This window comes from Anomaloglossus baeobatrachus, chromosome 4 (genome assembly GCF_048569485.1).
Source record: "Anomaloglossus baeobatrachus isolate aAnoBae1 chromosome 4, aAnoBae1.hap1, whole genome shotgun sequence".
NCBI classification, from domain to species: domain Eukaryota; kingdom Metazoa; phylum Chordata; class Amphibia; order Anura; family Aromobatidae; genus Anomaloglossus; species Anomaloglossus baeobatrachus.
In genome coordinates, this window is record NC_134356.1 from 387,273,017 (window position 1) to 387,292,082 (window position 19,066).

A 19,066-nucleotide genomic window follows, 5' to 3' on the forward strand; every position below is an offset into this window, starting at 1 on the left:
TACCTTAGGCCATTATAACTTAAGAGACCAATGTATTGAAAACAATCTTTTGGGAGAAAACTGCATAGTGATTATTTATAAATCTGGTCTGTGTTATCCTGTTGGATACAATGTTGACAGTTCCAAGTTCACAGATATGTGAGCATGTACAGTGCTCTATTTCAGATATACAGTCAAGTATCAGCTTGACATTTATAAGTCATACCAAAGCGCTGAGTGCATTGCTTAATTGATTCTCATATAATTAATAGACTGTTTTTATTTGCTAATGTTTAAATGTAACTTTAGGCATAGTCCTGACAAGTGAGATAATGGCCAAGACAAATATTGCTTAAAACAAAAACAGAGAAGCAAAACATTTCATGTGCTTTTAAGTTTCCATAGAATGGTATTCCATCTTGAATTAACTTGTTCTTTAGTTTTTATTAAAATATATACTTAATTTTCAGTGACACTTTTATTTCTTGTTGCAGTAACAGCAGGAATAAACATTCTTTTATAACAAAGGGTTTTACGTAGCAATTTGTCTTTGACTGCTATCACAGGCGACTGGTGTACATATGAGCATGTTAAGATGGGGAAAACTGTTTAGTAACCAGTTATTTATTTGACTCTTAAAGAGGACATGTCATGTGTACAAAAATAATGAGTTTGTTACTGTCAATATTCCTGTGCTCTCCCGAATCCGACACTGTTTTCCATTTTTCATTTTATCTCTGTGTTGCAGAGATATTGTCATGATTCTATCAATGCTCTGCCTCTGCAGAGCCAGTGCATGTATGTTATTTCCGAGGTTAGATCTGAGGGGAGGGACATGTTCGGTTGTGTCTCGTTCTAGAGGTACTTGGATCTTGGTGTTGTTACATACGTGACGCCGCCAGTAATATTTCCTGCTCTGCAGCGTGCAACTGGTTCCTGTGAGTGTACTCTAATCTAGTCCCGCTAACTAGTACCATTCTCCCTGACCTCCATCTCTTCTGGCTGGTTTGACCTCTATCCCTCCTGTCTGGCCTGACCTCCCTGCCCACATGACCCTGGTCCCATATTTCATGTCCTCACCTCCACTCCCTCCTCTGTGCATACCTGTTCTCCATGACCTTCGTCCCTCCTGCCCGGTCTGTCTTCCCTGTCTTCTTGACCCTGGTCTCATTCCGTGTCCTGACCTCCACTCTGTCCCCACTGATTATTTGTTCTCCCAGCATCCGACCATGGTTTCATTCTTGGACTTTGGCTTCTTTACTCCTCAGTACAGATGTGACATCCCAACTCAGACCTTGGCTAAATGACTATCCCTGCGCTTGTGTTAGCGGCCTCTAGTGGGCCTCTGTCTTCCTGCACTGAGGAGCTCTTCCTCCACCTGAGTCCTAGCACTCCCTAGTGGTAGCTTTACAGATATGCACTTTTTGGGACCCATTATGCTAATCCCGTGCTTGTGGTCCAAGCATCAGAAGAGTTGTTTAGGGTGTAAGTAGTCCTCTTCCACTATGACTTTGCTTAATCACCATTAGGCAGAATCTGCCACTGGTCAAACAGCATGATCTAACAAAATCTACCTGTTCTTGTGATTCTACACAGAAAATGTTCTTTTGTGCACATAAACAAATCACAGTGAGAACAGGACATCTTGCAATATCACACTGCTCAACCAGGGTCAGCAAGCGGTGATTTGCTGCATCATAGAGGAGGAAGGCCTAATGCCTACAGAGAAAACTCTTATAACATGTCTTCTGAGTTGGCCATTCAGGAATTAACATACTATGCCAAAAGGTAAAAATGGCTCATTTCCACAAAGGAGGAACAAAATGAAAAATGGAAAACAGCTACAGATTCAGAGGAGCACAGGGATTTTTGAATGGTAAAATATTCATTTTTTGGATGCATGGCTGATCCCCTTTAATGTTCTTAATATAGTGCAGTGCTGACTGTAAATTGTTTACCCAAACTGTTCAGCACTTTCCCCCAATAGTAGAAAGTATAGACACTCCGGGACTGCCATTGGGCGGGGGGGAGTAGTGAATATGTATGAGGGTAATGAGCAGCCCCAGAAGTAGTGTCACAGCTGCGCGGGAGACTCCGTAAGTATAACTTGCTTGATCTACCACTAGCCCTTTCTACCACCATTTTAAAGCGCAATATTAGAGTCCCCACATACTTATATGTGCCCATCTTATCTACTGTAGTAATGTGTCTATCTTGTCTTCTATAGTAATGTGCCCATCCTTGTCATCTGTAGTAATGTGCCCATCCTTTTCCCCATCCTGTAGTAATGTGCTCCATCCTTGTCCTTATCATGTAGTAATGTGTCCATCTTTGTCTCCCATCAAGTAGTAATGTTCCCATCTTGTAGTAAAGTGCCCGTCCTTGTCTCCATCTATTGTAATTTGCCTATCCTGTGGTAATCTGCCCATCCTTGTCCCCATCCTTTAGTAATATGACCATCTTTGTCCCCCATTCTGTAGTAATGTGCCCATCTTATTCCTATTAATAATGGGCTCATCTTATCACCCTTATAGAATTGTGCTCATCCTTGTCCTCTGTAGTAATGTGCCCATCCTTTCACCCATACTGCAGTAATGTGTCCATTCTTGTGCCCATCTTTGTCTTCTTCTTTTAGCAATGCTCCATCCGGTAGTAATTTCCCCTATTTATGCCACATTATGCTGTTTTCATATACACACATAAAACAAAAAAAAGATTTTTCTCACATGTCCTCCATTCCCTCAGTGTCCTCTTTCCTGCTTCTTTTGGCCTGCAGGCCCCCTGACAATCATTGTTCTATGCCGGGGACTGTAGCCATCTGCGCTTTAGTTCAGATGATTTCCGCCGCCGTGCAGAAGAATTGCCAGCTGCCAGCCAATCAGAGGCCAGCAGGTGATGTCATACAACGATTTCACCTGCTGGCCTCTGATTGGCCAGCAGCTGCCTTTAGTGAAGCTCTGCAGAGAGTTCCAGTGAGCGGCAGAAATCATCTGAAGTTAAGTGCAGATGACTGTAGCCCCCAGCATATGGCCACTATTGTCATGGCGCCTGTGGGCCACAATAAGGTGTCTTAGGGGCCACATGCGGCCCAAGGGTCGTGTGTTTCAGATCCCAGGGTTAGAGAGAGGCGTGTTATGTACTGCGTGGTACGTAAGCACGCCTCTCACTCAGGACCCCGATTAAAGGTACAAAACACAAATTACTGACGGCTGCATCCTGATCTATAAGATGAGCCGCAGCCGCCTGTAATTTAACTGGGACTGCAAGTGTGCCCTCCCGCCGGACCCATCATTTCGTAACAGTTTAGCCACACATACAGTTAGTTCTAGTTAAATCACTGTCGGCTGTGGCTTGTCTTATAGATCAGGATGCGGTCTCCTGCCCCTGCCTCATGTGTCAGCACAAATGATTCTGCGCTTCACCTCTGACATGCGTGTCATAGGTTAGTCATCACTGTTCTATTCAATGGGCATCAGAGGTCTGCTCCAAAGATTCCCAGACTCAAGAGGAGGAAAGCATCTTCACTGATGCCTAAAATCTTTGTCAGTTGAATCCGGGGTCGGACGAAGTAAGGTCCGAGCAGAACCCAGACCTTCATCATCAAATGTTAAGCCCCTGGGGTGGAGGTGATGATGATTAGACTTAGATATCTAAGGTGCATGCGTACTATGCTGGGGTGTCAGGGCAGGAAGAAAAGTGTGACTGTCAGGGTGAGGAGTGGGATAATAGAGAGGACAACGATGAGGTTGGAGATCTCACTTGATGTGAACCCAGAGGCACGCTTCTGAATATCTCAGCAGAGGAGGCAGAGGAGGAAGACAAGGAGGTTATGTTGCCTATTCTCCCACAAACATGTAGTGATGCAACCATGACAAGAACTGCATCCTCAACCTCAACTCTGGCTCTGGCCAGCAGCGGTTGCAGGTCTGCAGCTCGACAGAAGGATTGCCTTGTAGGGACCTTTTTAGAGACCGCAAAGGATGACCCAACTTTCGTTATCTGCCAAGTTTGTAAACAACGATTCAGTAGAGGCAAAAACCCCAAGAATTTCACTACTGCATGCTTGAACCATCACACGCTCTATCAACATACATTACTCTTGGAATCTTAACTAAAACATGACCTAGCGGGCATACCTATCCACTGGCCATCCTATCAACCACATCTATGGCTTCTTACTCCTCCATCAATGTCGAAAGAGTTTTCACACAGGTCTCCAACCGCAGAACCTACACTTGTTTACCCACTACAATCAGGGTGAGTGAGAGCCCATCAACTGTTTTGGAAGTGGACATGCCTGCAGTTTTTAACCCATCTAAGAAACTGAGCACATCACCTTTCTCAATTCACCATAACATTTCCGCCTACACCTCCCTCACAGTCCACCAGTTTGTCGTGCACAACCTACTCCACGCTCTGTGAGCACAGCAGCCAGCCCTCGGTCCTGCAGCTATGATGGCATAAAAAGTAATTTCCTCCTGCACATGCCAAAGCTAGAGCTTGAAATTCACCATATCTAAACTGTTGGTCATAAAAATGCTGCCTTTCCGCCTGCTGGATACAGACAGTTTGCAAAACCTGATGGCTGTGTCAGTCCTCCAGTATCTAAAGGGGGTAACCCCGGCACACTAAATCTCCCAATCCAAGTAAAAAGTCACACTGAATAGTAATGCAATAAATTCTTTATTAAGTCCTTTTTTGGAAAAGTTGCATATGTAGTTTGTGTCCAATATAAATACAATTGACGTTTCGGCCTAAGCCTTCGTCAGATTGGACTTATCAGGTACAAATAATGGCAAGAAATGCGTCAATAAAGAGCTGTTCAGTGCAGACAGCTTATTCTGTGTGATCTAATGCTGTTATAGGTTGGCCCACTGTGATAATTAAGTGTTGTTGGTTACTAGTATATAAGTCAGGTGCTCAAAATGCCAAAACCTGAGGATGCTGGAATTGAGCGTCAAGATTAGCGCTCAATTCCAGCATCCTCAGGTTTTGGCATTTTGAGCACCTGACTTATATACTAGTAACCAACAACACTTAATTATCACAGTGGGCCAACCTATAACAGCATTAGATCACACAGAATAAGCTGTCTGCACTGAACAGCTCTTTATTGACGCATTTCTTGCCATTATTTGTACCTGATAAGTCCAATCTGACGAAGGCTTAGGCCGAAACGTCAATAGTATTTATATTGGACACAAACTACATATGCAACTTTTCCAAAAAAGGACTTAATAAAGAATTTATTGCATTACTATTCAGTGTGACTTTTTACTTGGATTGGGAGATTTAGTGTGCCGGGGTTACCCCCTTTATATTTGAATTTTTTACCTCTGAGCACCTATATATCAGTGTAGCGGAGCTTCATCTTTAGTCCTCCAGTATCAGTTGCCCAGTCACAAATGCCATTACTTCTCTAATAAAGCTGTTCCTGTGCTACACCAGCATGTCACAGATGGCATCACCCATTCCATGAAAAATTCTGTGTCTGACAAGGTGCAGTTTTCCACTAACACCTAGATGAATAAACATGGATAGGGGCGTTACATCTCGTTTACTATGCACTGGCAATCCCCAAGGCTTGAGGGACAAACCTATGTATCTATCACTTTCTCCACTGCTTCTACCTCCTCCACCTCTTCTAGGGCCTCCACCTGTGTCCTTAACCTCTCCTTTAATATAAAGAGAGAAAGAAAGAATTGCTGTATATAGGGATCAACCAATAAGATTTTGTTCAAATCATCAAAAATGTATTTTATTGGCACAAATTTTATACAGTTAGGTCCAGAAATATTTGGACAGTGACACAATTTTCGTGAGTTGGGCTCTGCATGCCACCACATTGGATTTGAAATGAAACCTCTACAACAGAATTCAAGTGCAGATTGTAACATTTAATTTGAAGGTTTGAACAAAAATATCTGATAGAAATTGTAGGAATTGTACACATTTCTTTACAAACACTCCACATTTTAGGAGGTCAAAAGTAATTGGACAAATAAACCAAACCCAAACAAAATATTTTTATTTTCAATATTTTGTTGCGAATCCTTTGGAGGCAATCACTGCCTTAAGTCTGGAACCCATGGACATCACCAAACGCTGGGTTTCCTCCTTCTTAATGCTTTGCCAGGCCTTTACAGCCGCAGCCTTCAGGTCTTGCTTGTTTGTGGGTCTTTCCGTCTTAAGTCTGGATTTGAGCAAGTGAAATGCATGCTCAATTGGGTTAAGATCTGGTGATTGACTTGGCCATTGCAGAATGTTCCACTTTTTTGCACTCATGAACTCCTGGGTAGCTTTGGCTGTATGCTTGGGGTCATTGTCCATCTGTACTATGAAGCGCCGTCCGATCAACTTTGCGGCATTTGGCTGAATCTGGGCTGAAAGTATATCCCGGTACACTTCAGAATTCATCCGGCTACTCTTGTCTGCTGTTATGTCATCAATAAACACAAGTGACCCAGTGCCATTGAAAGCCACGCATGCCCATGCCATCACGTTGCCTCCACCATGTTTTATAGAGGATGTGGTGTGCCTTGGATCATGTGCCGTTCCCTTTCTTCTCCAAACTTTTTTCTTCCCATCATTCTGGTACAGGTTGATCTTTGTCTCATCTGTCCATAGAATACTTTTCCAGAACTGAGCTGGCTTCATGAGGTGTTTTTCAGCAAATTTAACTCTGGCCTGTCTATTTTTGGAATTGATGAATGGTTTGCATCTAGATGTGAACCCTTTGTATTTACTTTCATGAAGTCATCTCTTTACTGTTGACTTAGAGACAGATACACCTACTTCACTGAGAGTCTTCTGGACTTCAGTTGATGTTGTGAACGGGTTCTTCTTCACCAAAGAAAGTATGCGGCGATCATCCACCACTGTTGTCATCCGTGGACGCCCAGGCCTTTTTGAGTTCCCAAGCTCACCAGTCAATTCCTTTTTTCTCAGAATGTACCCGACTGTTGATTTTGCTACTCCAAGCATGTCTGCTATCTCTCTGATGGATTTTTTCTTTTTTTTTCAGCCTCAGGATGTTCTGCTTCACCTCAATTGAGAGTTCCTTAGACCGCATGTTGTCTGGTTACAGCAACAGCTTCCAAATGCAAAACCACACACCTGTAATCAACCCCAGACCTTTTAACTACTTCATTGATTACAGGTTAACGAGGGAGATGCCTTCAGAGTTAATTGCAGCCCTTAGAGTCCCTTGTCCAATTACTTTTGGTCCTTTGAAAAAGAGGAGGCTATGCATTACAGAGCTATGATTCCTAAACCCTTTCTCCGATTTGGATGTGAAAACTTTCATAGTGTGCACTTTCAGCCCATATTATATATATAATTGTATTTCTGAACATGTTTTTGTAAACAGCTAAAATAACAAAACTTGTGTCACTGTCCAAATATTTCTGGACCTAACTGTACATACAAAAATATCCACATAGAACAGTGAAAAATAGCAAATAAAAACATCTAAAAACAGTCAATGAACACCCCAATACATAGTTCCATGTTAGGAACCCAGCACCATGATCCTGAATGAAATTCCACTAGTTGTACAAATCAATAATATTCACAGGCATAAATGCAGGACCTGTGTGCAAATTTTCACTACAAACCCTATGGCATATAGTACTCTAGAGAATTGTACCCCATCTGGCACCACCATCAATAAATACAATATAATAAGTACAAAATACTAGAAAAAGAAGGGGATGAAGATAACCTTATAATGAGGAAATCAATACACCCAGTTCAATAGTTAAACCAGGTAAGTCACAGACTATCCAGAAAGTCATCACCAAGATGTATTACCCCTTGCTAGAGGTCCCAAGTTTAAGGTGGTGTGAGGCCTCAGGATCAGCACAAGTATGGGGTGTTGCCCCATGCGTATCGCCACTGGAGATGTGGCTTCCTCAAGGGCCAAAAAATGAATGTCAATCCCAACACCATTGCTAGTGCTATTTATCCTATGAGCCAAGCACTTACCAGCTGTGCCTAATCATGCTAGAGTGCAGTGTGAGAAGTCAAGCTAAGACCCAGGAATAATTAGGTCAGTGAAGCAAAAACAGGCGGCGAATATTCCTATGTAGGTAACGGAGCAGAAAATCAGCTGTACCATGCGTGGTACACCTAACATGCAGGTAAACAGGTCAAAAAGAGAAAAAAAAAAAATTGCATTCAGGATACAAGTGAACCGATTATGGCGAACTACACGTACTTGTCCTATCATCATTATAATAAAAATATATCTCCAATAATACATATAAGATGCAACACCTTTAGATTTTAGATCTTCATTCTAAATACAATAAGCGACATATATGTGAGGAGCGTTATATCTATATTAGCATCTAACGCGGTATAAAAATACAGAGACTGAATTAACGGCGGACTATGCGTGTTCATCTATCATCTCCAATAGACGTATAAAGTACAATCTCATCGATTTAAATTGTTGTTAGATATAGGTATAATGAGTGACATATATGGGGAACATTATATCCATACCGGTGTCTAACGCGGTATATGAATAAATAGTGTGGGCAAACCCACATCCTATACTTAATAATCTAGGACCAATCTCCCTTATGTGTCAAAACAGATTATCATTAAAATCTCCATTGTACAGTAATATAACCACTATAAAGAGACAATCGTCGCGACCACAAGATAAATCCATTATATTGATCAACATAAAGCCTCTCACATAATCACTATTATAAGTTTCTTATGAGATCTCCAGTACTCAGGAATATTTATTCCTTATTTTAGCAAAGATATGCATCATTTTATAGATATACAAATAGGAGAAATCACAGAGCATATATGTATATTTAACACTGTATATCAAAAAACAGATGGTGGTGCCAGATGACAACAACTAATAGTTCCCATTAATAAAGTACATTTAATAGGTATCCATGGGTTAGATGGGTTAGACTTGTCCAGGTGACTCATACTTCATCAGTCAGACCTCAATTCCTAGTCCAACATCCATAACTTCGTCCCATGAACTACAGAGAAACCCCCCCCCCAAAAAAAAACAAAAAAAAACACAGGATTAATCCATGAGTTCACATTGTTTTGTAAAAACCGGTGTATAGGAGCTCTTCATTAAGTCCTTGTGGTACCAGGCTTTGTAATTCAAAAATGTGTCTGGACTCACGGCACAGCAATTCCTTGCTGATATCATCCCCCCGAATATTTGGGCTAACCGAGTCAATCACAATGACCCTTAATGTCCCAGGGTGTGCCGAATGATGTTCCAAAAAATGTGAGGCCACTGATGAAATACTCTTACCTTTTTCTCTGTCCGTCCTAGACGTGCCGATATTTGATAGATGTTGCTGCAATCTTCTGCGTAATTCCTGCGTTGTTTGTCCTATGTACAATTTTGGACAAGCACATATCAACATGTAAATGACATTTCGTGAGCGACAATTGTGGTATTTCCTGGCCTTAATGATTCTGGGGAAGATAGATAATTCCACATTATCAGAGGCCACCATAAATGGGCACACGTTACATGACCCACATGGGTACGTACCCTTCAACTTTGTTCCTGAGCCCGTACTGGTCACAGGTCTTCTGAAATGGCTCTTAGTCAGAAGGCTCTTCAGATTTTCAGCTCGCCTAGCAATCAACATGGGTCATGCAGAGATGTGATGTACCAATCTCTCATCGCTCTGTAAGATGCCCCAATTGCGGTCCAAGATCTTCCGAATGCCTTCCCACTGTGTGTTGTAAGTTGTAATCAAGAACTGGAAAGTCCCTGATACCACTTTCCGTGGATAGCCCCTTTTACGGAGTCTCTGAGTCAAATCCTGAGCATGGTGATTAAAGTCCTCTAGGCTACTACAGTTCCTTCTAATCCGCATATACTGTCCTTTAGGGATCCCCCTTCGGACATGAGGGGGGTGGAAACTCGAAAAATGTAAAATGCTGTTCGTAGCTGTCACTTTACGATGGAGGGAGGTGACCAATCTACAATCCTGCAGAGAGATCTTCAAATCCAAAAATTCTACTAATACATCAGAAATCGTCGAGATGAAACTGATATGATAAGGATTGGCATTCAATACAGCAATGAACTCCTCACATACCTCACGCGGACCTGACCAAAGAAACAGAATATCATCAATAAAACGAAACCATTGCATGACATGTTTCTTGAACAAATCCTGGGTGCGTACAAATGAATCCTCCCACCACCCCATGAACGTATTAGCATAGGCCGGGGCACAGCGCGCACCCATCTCTGTGCCAGCCGCCTGCCTATAGTAGGTGTGGTCAAAGATGAAGTAACTGTTTTCCAAGATGAAGCGTAATAATTCAATCAGAAAAGAATCATGACCCCTGTCCCTAGATGTCTGAATGCCCATAAAGAAGGTCACTGCCGCAATGCCCAAATCATGTTGGATATTTGAATATAGGGACTCCACATCTAATGTAACTAGTAAAGCACCCGCCGGTACAATCACCTCCTCAAGTTGTACAATGAGGTGGGTGGAGTCCCTAACATATGATGCCAATGACTGGGCAAAGGGTTGTAGGAAATAATCAAGATAGATACAGGGGCGCTCAAAGAGTCCCCCGATCCCCGAGACAATCGGCCTACCTGGGGGTTCGATCATATCCTTATGGACTTTTTGGAGCATGTAAAAAGTCGGCGTTACTGGTTTATTCGTGGTCATGAATTTCAATTCTTTCTGAATGATGATGTTAAATTTAAACGCATTCTCCAACAGTTGATCCAACTTCTTCTTGAAAACAGCCATGGGGTTAGAGGGCAGCACCTGGTAACAAAAGGTGTTAGAAAGCTGTTTCTTGGCTTCTTTAAGGTATAGTTCAATGGGCCATAGAACTATTTTCCCCTCCTTGTCTGCCTCCCTTATAAGAAATGAATCATCTCTTCTCAGTTTATTCAGAATCTTAAATTCTTCTCTGGTAAGGTTACCACTTCCAGAGGTTCCCTCACTTAACCCCTGGATATCCTTACATGTCTTGTCAAAGAAAATTTGTATAGCAGGGAATAAGTGAAGGGATGGAGTAGCCTGCGATAATAATCTACCCGAAAAAGCTCGTCGCCTACCTGTACCTCCGCGGTTCTCCTCCAAAAGCTCTAAAAGATCCTGAAAAGCCTGCCTCTCGTCCAAGGTCATTTAATCAATAAGCGCCGGTTGATTATAAAGGAGCTTGAAGGCGAGCTGCCTGCAAAAGAGGTAAAGATCCTTTGTAAGAATACATTTATCAAGATGATTTGTAGGTGAAAAGGACATTCCCTTTGAAAGAAGATTAATCTCTATATCCGAGAGTTGGTATGTAGATAAATTGATAATCTGTAGGTTACCTTCATCACCAGAATTCATTGTTCCTTCCTGGTTCTCCTCGTCTCCCGTCTGTATGCAGGGGACCATCGCTTGTACTTCTTGCCCCTTTTTCTTGGTGGATCTGCCATGGCCCCTTCGGGTACATTTTCGAGGTCGCTCACCTCTGAGGATGAAAAATCACTTGACGCAGACTCACGCAGAGTGGGTGTCAACGCAGTGTCACCACGTACTGATTTCCTTTGGTTACCAAAATGTGACCATTTATAAACCTGCTTTTTCTCAAAATCAGCTTTGTCCCGGGCCAATTTCCTTTTTTTCCCTTGGATGATATCCTTTTCAAAGGCCTCGATGGTATCCTTGAGTCTCTGCTGAAATGGCTCAACTACACCCTTTGTGTCAAACTTATTTAAGTGTTGTTCCCTAATTTTAATTTCACTCTTAGGGTACCTTCACACTTAGCGATGCAGCAGCGATCCGACCAGCGATCTGACCTGGTCAGGATCGCTGCTGCATCGCTACATGGTCGCTGGTGAGCTGTCAAACAGGCAGATCTCACCAGCGACCACTGAACAGCTCCCAGCCAGCAGTGACGTGCAAGCGACGCTGCGCTTGCACGGAGCCGCCGACTGGAAGCTGCGGAGACTGGTAACTAAGGTAAACATCGGGTATGGTTACCCGATGTTTACATTAGTTACCAGCGCTGTGTGCAGAGAGCAGGGAGCCGCACACACTGAGCGCTGGCTCCTTGCTCTCCTAGCTGCTGTACACATCGGGTTAATTAACTCGATGTGTAATGCAGCTACATGTGCAGAGAGCAGGGAGCCGCGCACACTGCTTAGCGCTGGCTCCTTGCTCTCCTAGCTGCTGTACACATCGGGTTAATTAACCCGATGTGTACAGCAGCTACATGTGCAGAGAGCCGGACCCGGCAGCACAGGCAGCGTGAGAGCTGCGGAGGCTGGTAACTAAGGTAAATATCGGGTAACCACCTTGGTTACCCGATGTTTATCTTGGTTACAAGCTTACCTCAGCTGTCAGACGCCGGCTCCTGCTCCCTGCTCGCTTCATTTGTCGCTCTCTCGCTGTCACACACAGCGATCTGTGTGTCACAGCGGGAGAGCGGCTTTGAAGAAAACGAACCAGGGCTGTGTGTAACGAGCAGCGATCTCACAGCAGGGGCCAGATCGCTGCTCAGTGTCACACACAGCGAGATCGCTAATGAGGTCACTGCTGCATCACAAAAAGCGTGACTCAGCAGCGATCTCGGCAGTGAGATCGCTGTGTGTGAAGCACCCCTTAAGGTGTGAAAGCTGACCTCTGTCGTGCTCCAACAACAAATCAATCAAGATAGATGAACATTTAGCCAAACCCACTTGGTTTTAAAATCCTGATCAGCCTCCCAAGCTGGGAAGATCTGAACCCGGAGTCCTCTGGGTATAATTTTCAATCTTTCATATTCCTCCAAACTCTTACAATTCCAATATGTCTTAGTCAATCTCTTATGTAAGTTAGTCAATTCATTCGATATACGTCTGATCTCCGCCTCCTCCGTAGGAATTGAGGTAGAGGGAGTCACACTGTCCCCTGTATCAAAAATACCTCCAGAATTATTACGCCATGCTGCTTCTCTAGCATCCAAATCCATACTCTATCTTTACACACTCCGCACGACAATTAATTCTAAGAAGAAAATCTATTCCTTCCAGACTCAGGACAATGAATGTATAAAAAGACACCAACACAACCAATTTTTCCGGTCCAAAATTAATGGACATATCAGAAATCCAGGGGGCGTGCCAACCCAAAAAAAGAAGTGGAAACCACTAAAATATCAGTATCATAGGAAATAAGGAGGCACCTTTCCCCTATTGGGATCACCACCAGCAACAATAGACCATATCAAGAGAGAAAGAAAGAATTTCTGTATATAGGGATCCACCAATAAGATTTTGTTCAAATTATCAAAAATGTATTTTATTGGCACAAATTTTATACATACAAAAATATCCACATAGAACAGTGAAAAATAGCAAATAAAAACATCTAAAAACAGTCAACGAACACCCCAATACATAGTTCCATGTTAGGAACCCAGCACCATGATCCTGAATGAAATTCCACTAGTTGTACAAATCAATAATATTCACAGGCATAAATGCAGGACCTGTGTGCAAATTTTCACTGCAAACCCTATGCCATATAGTACTCTAGAGAATTGTACCCCATCTGGCAACACCATCAATAAATACAATATAATAAGTACAAAATACTAGAAAAAGAAGCGGATGAAGATAACCTTATAATGAGGAAATCAATTAATTAATATAACACACGTTCCAACAGTGCACAGAGAATCCCCCCACCACTGTACAGAGCTGCCAGAGCTCAACACAATCAGGCAGTGTTGAAATTAAAATCTATAGGAGAACGCAGTCACACAGCTGAAGAATTGTGGAGAGCTATCCAGGCCGAGCTTCAGCAACAACTGTCTCCACTGAACCTGGAGCCAGGGAAGGCCGTGTGCAATAACGGTGCAAACTTGGTGATGGCCCTACACTGGGGCAACCTCAAAAACGTGCCCTCCTCAACCTGGTTGTATAGCATTTTCTAGGCCACTGTCCAGCATGGAAGAGCTAATGCATAATGCATGGTCATTATGTGCTCACTTCTGCCATTTGTATCCCATGGCTGATTGACTTGCATTACTACAGAGGTCTTTCGGCCTACTGGTCAATTGTTTGCTATACGATGTGGTGACATGGTGCAATTGCCCTTTGCACAAGTTGTAGCAATTGTAGCAGCAGCGATGAGCCATGGTGCAGTATGCCATGAGGTATACACTGTGACAAAGCAATGCGGTTGTGGGGCAATCACGGTTGCGGAGTGGACACAGATGAAAGACTTCTGCACCCTTCTGCAGAGTTTCAAAATGACTACTAAGATGGTTAGCGCTGACGATGCCATTATTAGCATCACTATTCTGGTCATCTAAATGCTGGAGCAGACTTTGAATAGGAGGTGATGGTCCCAGTGGAAGAAGAGGAAGCAAAGATGGATGCGGAAGGGATAACAATATCGCTAAGGTCTGGACTATCATCAAATATGTGGGTGGCAAGGGATGGTGGAGTACAATGATTGAGGTGGGCTTATGGTACCAGACCAGACAAGCTGTTAGTGGAAGTATAGAAGAGCAGGAAGAAAGGGAGGAGGATGAGAAGGGTGAGATGATGGGATCGTAACAGTCAGGGGATGAAGAAGATATTAATCCCATCTGTTGTCTGTGGTTGATGAAAGTGGACGGAGGAAGCAAGCTTGAGTGTTACCACCCCAATGGACTTGGACCTCATGCAAGCACCAGACGCATGAGCACCTTCTTGTTACAATGTCTGCAACAAGATTCCAGAATTTTTAGAACTATAAATAGTGCTGACCACTGGGTTGCCATTCTGTTAAATCCATGGTACAAGAGTAAATTTTACCAGATGCTTCCCACTCCTAGAAAGGGACATGCGCATGCTGGAGTATGGAAACAAGATTTTACACCATCTTAAGAGTGCTTTTCTCCAAAATAGCTGTGAGGCCCCCAGTGTGCATCAGAATTCTTCACATCAAACACCTGGAGTGTCGATCATCATCACTGAAGCATTAGCAGCAGCAACAGTGTAAGTGGCAGAAGCTGTTTCTACAACTTGTGGAATGCATTTTTACACCATCCCATACACAAGCAGAACAGAGTACAAGTCTGACACATAGTGAACAACTGGAGAATAAGGTGCAGAAGTATCTCAAGCTCAATATCAATGCCATTAGGGGTGCATCGGAAATTTGTATTTTGGAATTCAAAAATGGAAGAGTGGCCTGAGCACACCAGTCCCACCTTGGAGGTTTTGTCATGCTCAGCAGCCAGCGTTCTCTCAGAACGTGTCTTCAGCACTGCTGGTGGTGTCCTGATGCATAAGCGCATCTTGCTGTCCCCTGAAAGTGTAGACCATCTAACTATCATCAAAATGAACATGTCATGGATATCAAATGAGTTTTCCATCCCAGTTGCAGACTGTGCAGACTAGGCAATATTGCTCTTTTCAGTGTACTGCATTGATATTGCTTTATTGCAGTCTGTGACACCTTCTGTTGCTACTGTTGCTGATGTTACTAATAAGTGCCTTGGTGGTACAACAATCAAGCGATATGTCCACCGCTGTTACTTTTACATCTTGTTTTTTGTTATGTATAAAGCACCTACTATTCCTCCTTCTTTTGCTTCCTCCTGAGTCACGACAATCCTATTATTTTTTTTTTAAAATGGAGACTCTTATCCCGGTCGGTCTCTTTGTTGTGTGTTGCCTATAGTGGCAGGCATCTCAGCGCAAGATGCCTCCATCTGTCACTCATCCACCTTCCTCTTGATTTGAAAAATGGAAATGCTAGGCCACTGTTATGGCCGTCTCCCTGGTTTTTGGAGAATAGTGGGAGCTTAAAGACTGGAGCCCCTTATCTCTATCTGGGACGACAATCCTATTATTTTTTTTTAAAATGGAGACTCTTATCCCGGTCGGTCTTTGTTGTGTGTTGCCTATAGTGGCAGGCATCTCAGCGCAAGATGCCTCCATCTGTCACTCATCCACCTTCCTCTTGATTTGAAAAATGGAAATGCTAGGCCACTGTTATGGCCGCCTCCCTGGTTTTTGGAGAATAGTGGGAGCTTAAAGACTGGAGCCCCTTATCTCTATCTGGGACTCTATTTAAATGTTGTTTTGTTTCCTTTGGTTCTGAAATAGTTAATGTCAGTTTTTCTGCTACCAGCTCTCCTGTAGTTAAGCGCAGATGCTCTGTAGCCACACTCCCTTGTGTTTAAATAGTTAAGTTTCCCAGGAAGCTTTGCTGAAGATTTTTATAATAGCTGCCTTGATGGAAGGAGCTGCTGTGGATTTTCCTGAAGTCACATCCTCTCCATTTTGGTTGTTTATCCCATGTTTATCTCCCCTACCTTCTTGTCTTATTAGTAAAGCAGTGGGTTTAGTGAACCTCACCTGCCTCTCACTAATCAGTGCATCTATAGGGTTCCCCAGGGTCTCAGCATGCTGCTTGGTGACAGTTCTAAAGACTGTATGGGGACTGACTAGGAGAGTAGGGACAGCTATAGGTGAGGATAGGAGGTGTCTATCTATCCTCTCACTAGTGTCAAAGCCCACCTTTGTTTTTGTTTACTTGGTGTCCCCCTTGTCTGTGTTGTTATTAAGGTGTGTTTTTTGTTGTGCGTCAGACTTCAGTTGGTTTGAATGTGGTGGTCACACTTGTTGCTTGACATCCACACTCTGTGGCTAGTTTTGCCAGAACATCCCTTAACCCCTTAACGACCAATGACGTACTGGGTACGTCATGGATCGTGTGCCGGTAAGCCCCGCCCCCTGCCGCCAGCAGGCGGCGGCGATCCGGCACATATCAGCTGTTATCAACAGCTGACATGTGTGCCTGCTAGCCGCGGGTGGAATCGCTTCCACCCGCGGCCATTAACACCTTACATTTCGCTGCCAAAATCTGGCAGCGATATGTATATGGCCGCCCCCATGACAGTCACTTACCCCACCCCCACTGGAAGTCACTTGACATGATCACGTGACTTTTGGCGGTTGCCATGGTAGCACAGGGTCATGTGATGACGCCTGTAGCTAACATGACTCACTTCCTCTCAATGCCGGAATACAGCAGGCATTGAAAGTAAAGCACCAAATCTGCAGTCTCAGCTCTGTAGTTGAGTCTGCAGATAGTGCAAGGCGATCGGATTGCTGATCGCTATAGCCCCCTAGGGGGACTAGTAAAATAAAAAAAAAAAGTAAAAAAAAAAGTTTTAAAAAATTAAAAAAAATAAAAAAACCTAAAAGTTCAAATCACCCCCCTTTCACCTCATTGAAAATTAAAGGCTTAAAAAAATAAAAAATACACACATATTTGGTATTGCCACGTTCATAAATGCTCGATCTATCAAAATATAAAATTAATGAATCTGATCAGTAAACGGCGTAGCGGCAAAAAAATTCCAAACGCCAAAATTACGTTTTTTGGTCGCAAAATGCAATAACAGGTGATCAAAACGTAGCATCTGCGCAAAAATGGTACCGTTAAAAACGTCAGGTCGAGACGCAAAAAATAAGCCATCACTGAGCCTCAGATCCTGAAAAATGAGAGCGCTACAGGTTTTGGAAAATGGCGCAAAACGTGCACCACGTTTTTTGGACAAGCTTGTGGATTTTTTTTAACCCCTTAGATACAAGTAAACCTATACATATTTGGTGTCTACAAACTCGCACCGACCTGAGGCATCACATAGATACCTCAGTTTTACCATATCGTGAACACAGTGAATAAAATATCCCAAAAACTATTGTATGATCACACTTTTTTTGCAATTTTTCCGCACTTGGAATTTTTTTGCCGTTTTCCAGTACACTATATGGTAAAACTTATGGTTTCATTTAAAAGTACAACTCGTCCCGCAAAACACAAGCCCTCATATGGCAAGATTGATGGAAAAATAAAAAAGTTACGCCTCTCGGAAGAAGGGGAGCAAAAAACAAAAACGCAAAAATGGAAAGTGCCCGGGGGCTGAAGGGGTTAATCAAGCCTTTCTGTAGAGAAACCACAGACACAGCTAAACAGTGTTACTGTACAATCCCTAATACTAAGTGGGGAGCAGCATCAGCCTGAAGCACCATGCACTGTCATTAACCCTGAACAGCTTGTACCTGAACCATTACTGATGGATGTATTTACTATGGTGCCACAATGCAGAACAGATCAGTCTTCAGTTTGTGTACAAATGTGATTGCTAAAGGATGATTTGTCATACATGTGCGGCACCCCTGAGGCTCAGTCACCACAAGGTATTGTATCTGACTTAGGCTATGTGCACACGTTGCTTTTTTTTCAGCGCGGAAAAAAACGCACCCTCTGGCAGAGGGGAGAATTGTAAACAATGCTTTTTGAGAAAAAGGCATCGAAAACGCATGCGTTTTTCATGCGTTTTTCATGCGTTTGTCATGCGTTTTTCATGCGTTTTTTTAGGTGCGTTTTTTAAGACTTGTCAGTGTTAATAAAGTTGGTTGAACACAGACCTTTGGAAAAAAAAACCTGTGATGTCATTTCCTTCTCCACATTCTGTTTGGATAAATGGGAGGGCTTGGAATGGAAGGAGCACCATTTGAATTTTGGAAAAGTTGAAATAAACTTCGCGCACCATGTCACATTAGCAGAGCCCCTTGGGTACCTATACGTCAGAAAACCCCCACAAGTGACCCCATTTTGGAATCTGCACCCCTCAAGGATTTTATTCAGGAGTATATTAAGCATTTTGAATCCACAGCTACTTCACCCAAATGTTGCTGTAGCAACAATATTCTCACTTTTAGGCCCGTTTCACACGTCAGTGAAAAACACTGACGTTTTTCACTGGCGTGTAAAACACGCACATGTCCCTCCGTGTGCCGTGAATCACGGCACACATGGGTTGTCTAAGTGCAATCCGGGCTCCGTTCTCCGTGGCCCGTGATTGCACTTAGAGATTAACTCACCTGTGCCCGCTCCCGCTGTCCATGGTGCTGATCGCTCCCGCGGTGCAGCATCCAGCCGGCCTTGACCCCCGCAGCAGCTGCTTCCAGGTCGGCTGTGTCGCACATCATGAATATGCGCGACAATAATGAGCCGGCTCAGAAGCAGCAGGGAGAACAGGCTGCAGAGGACATCGCTGGACGCCGGGTGAG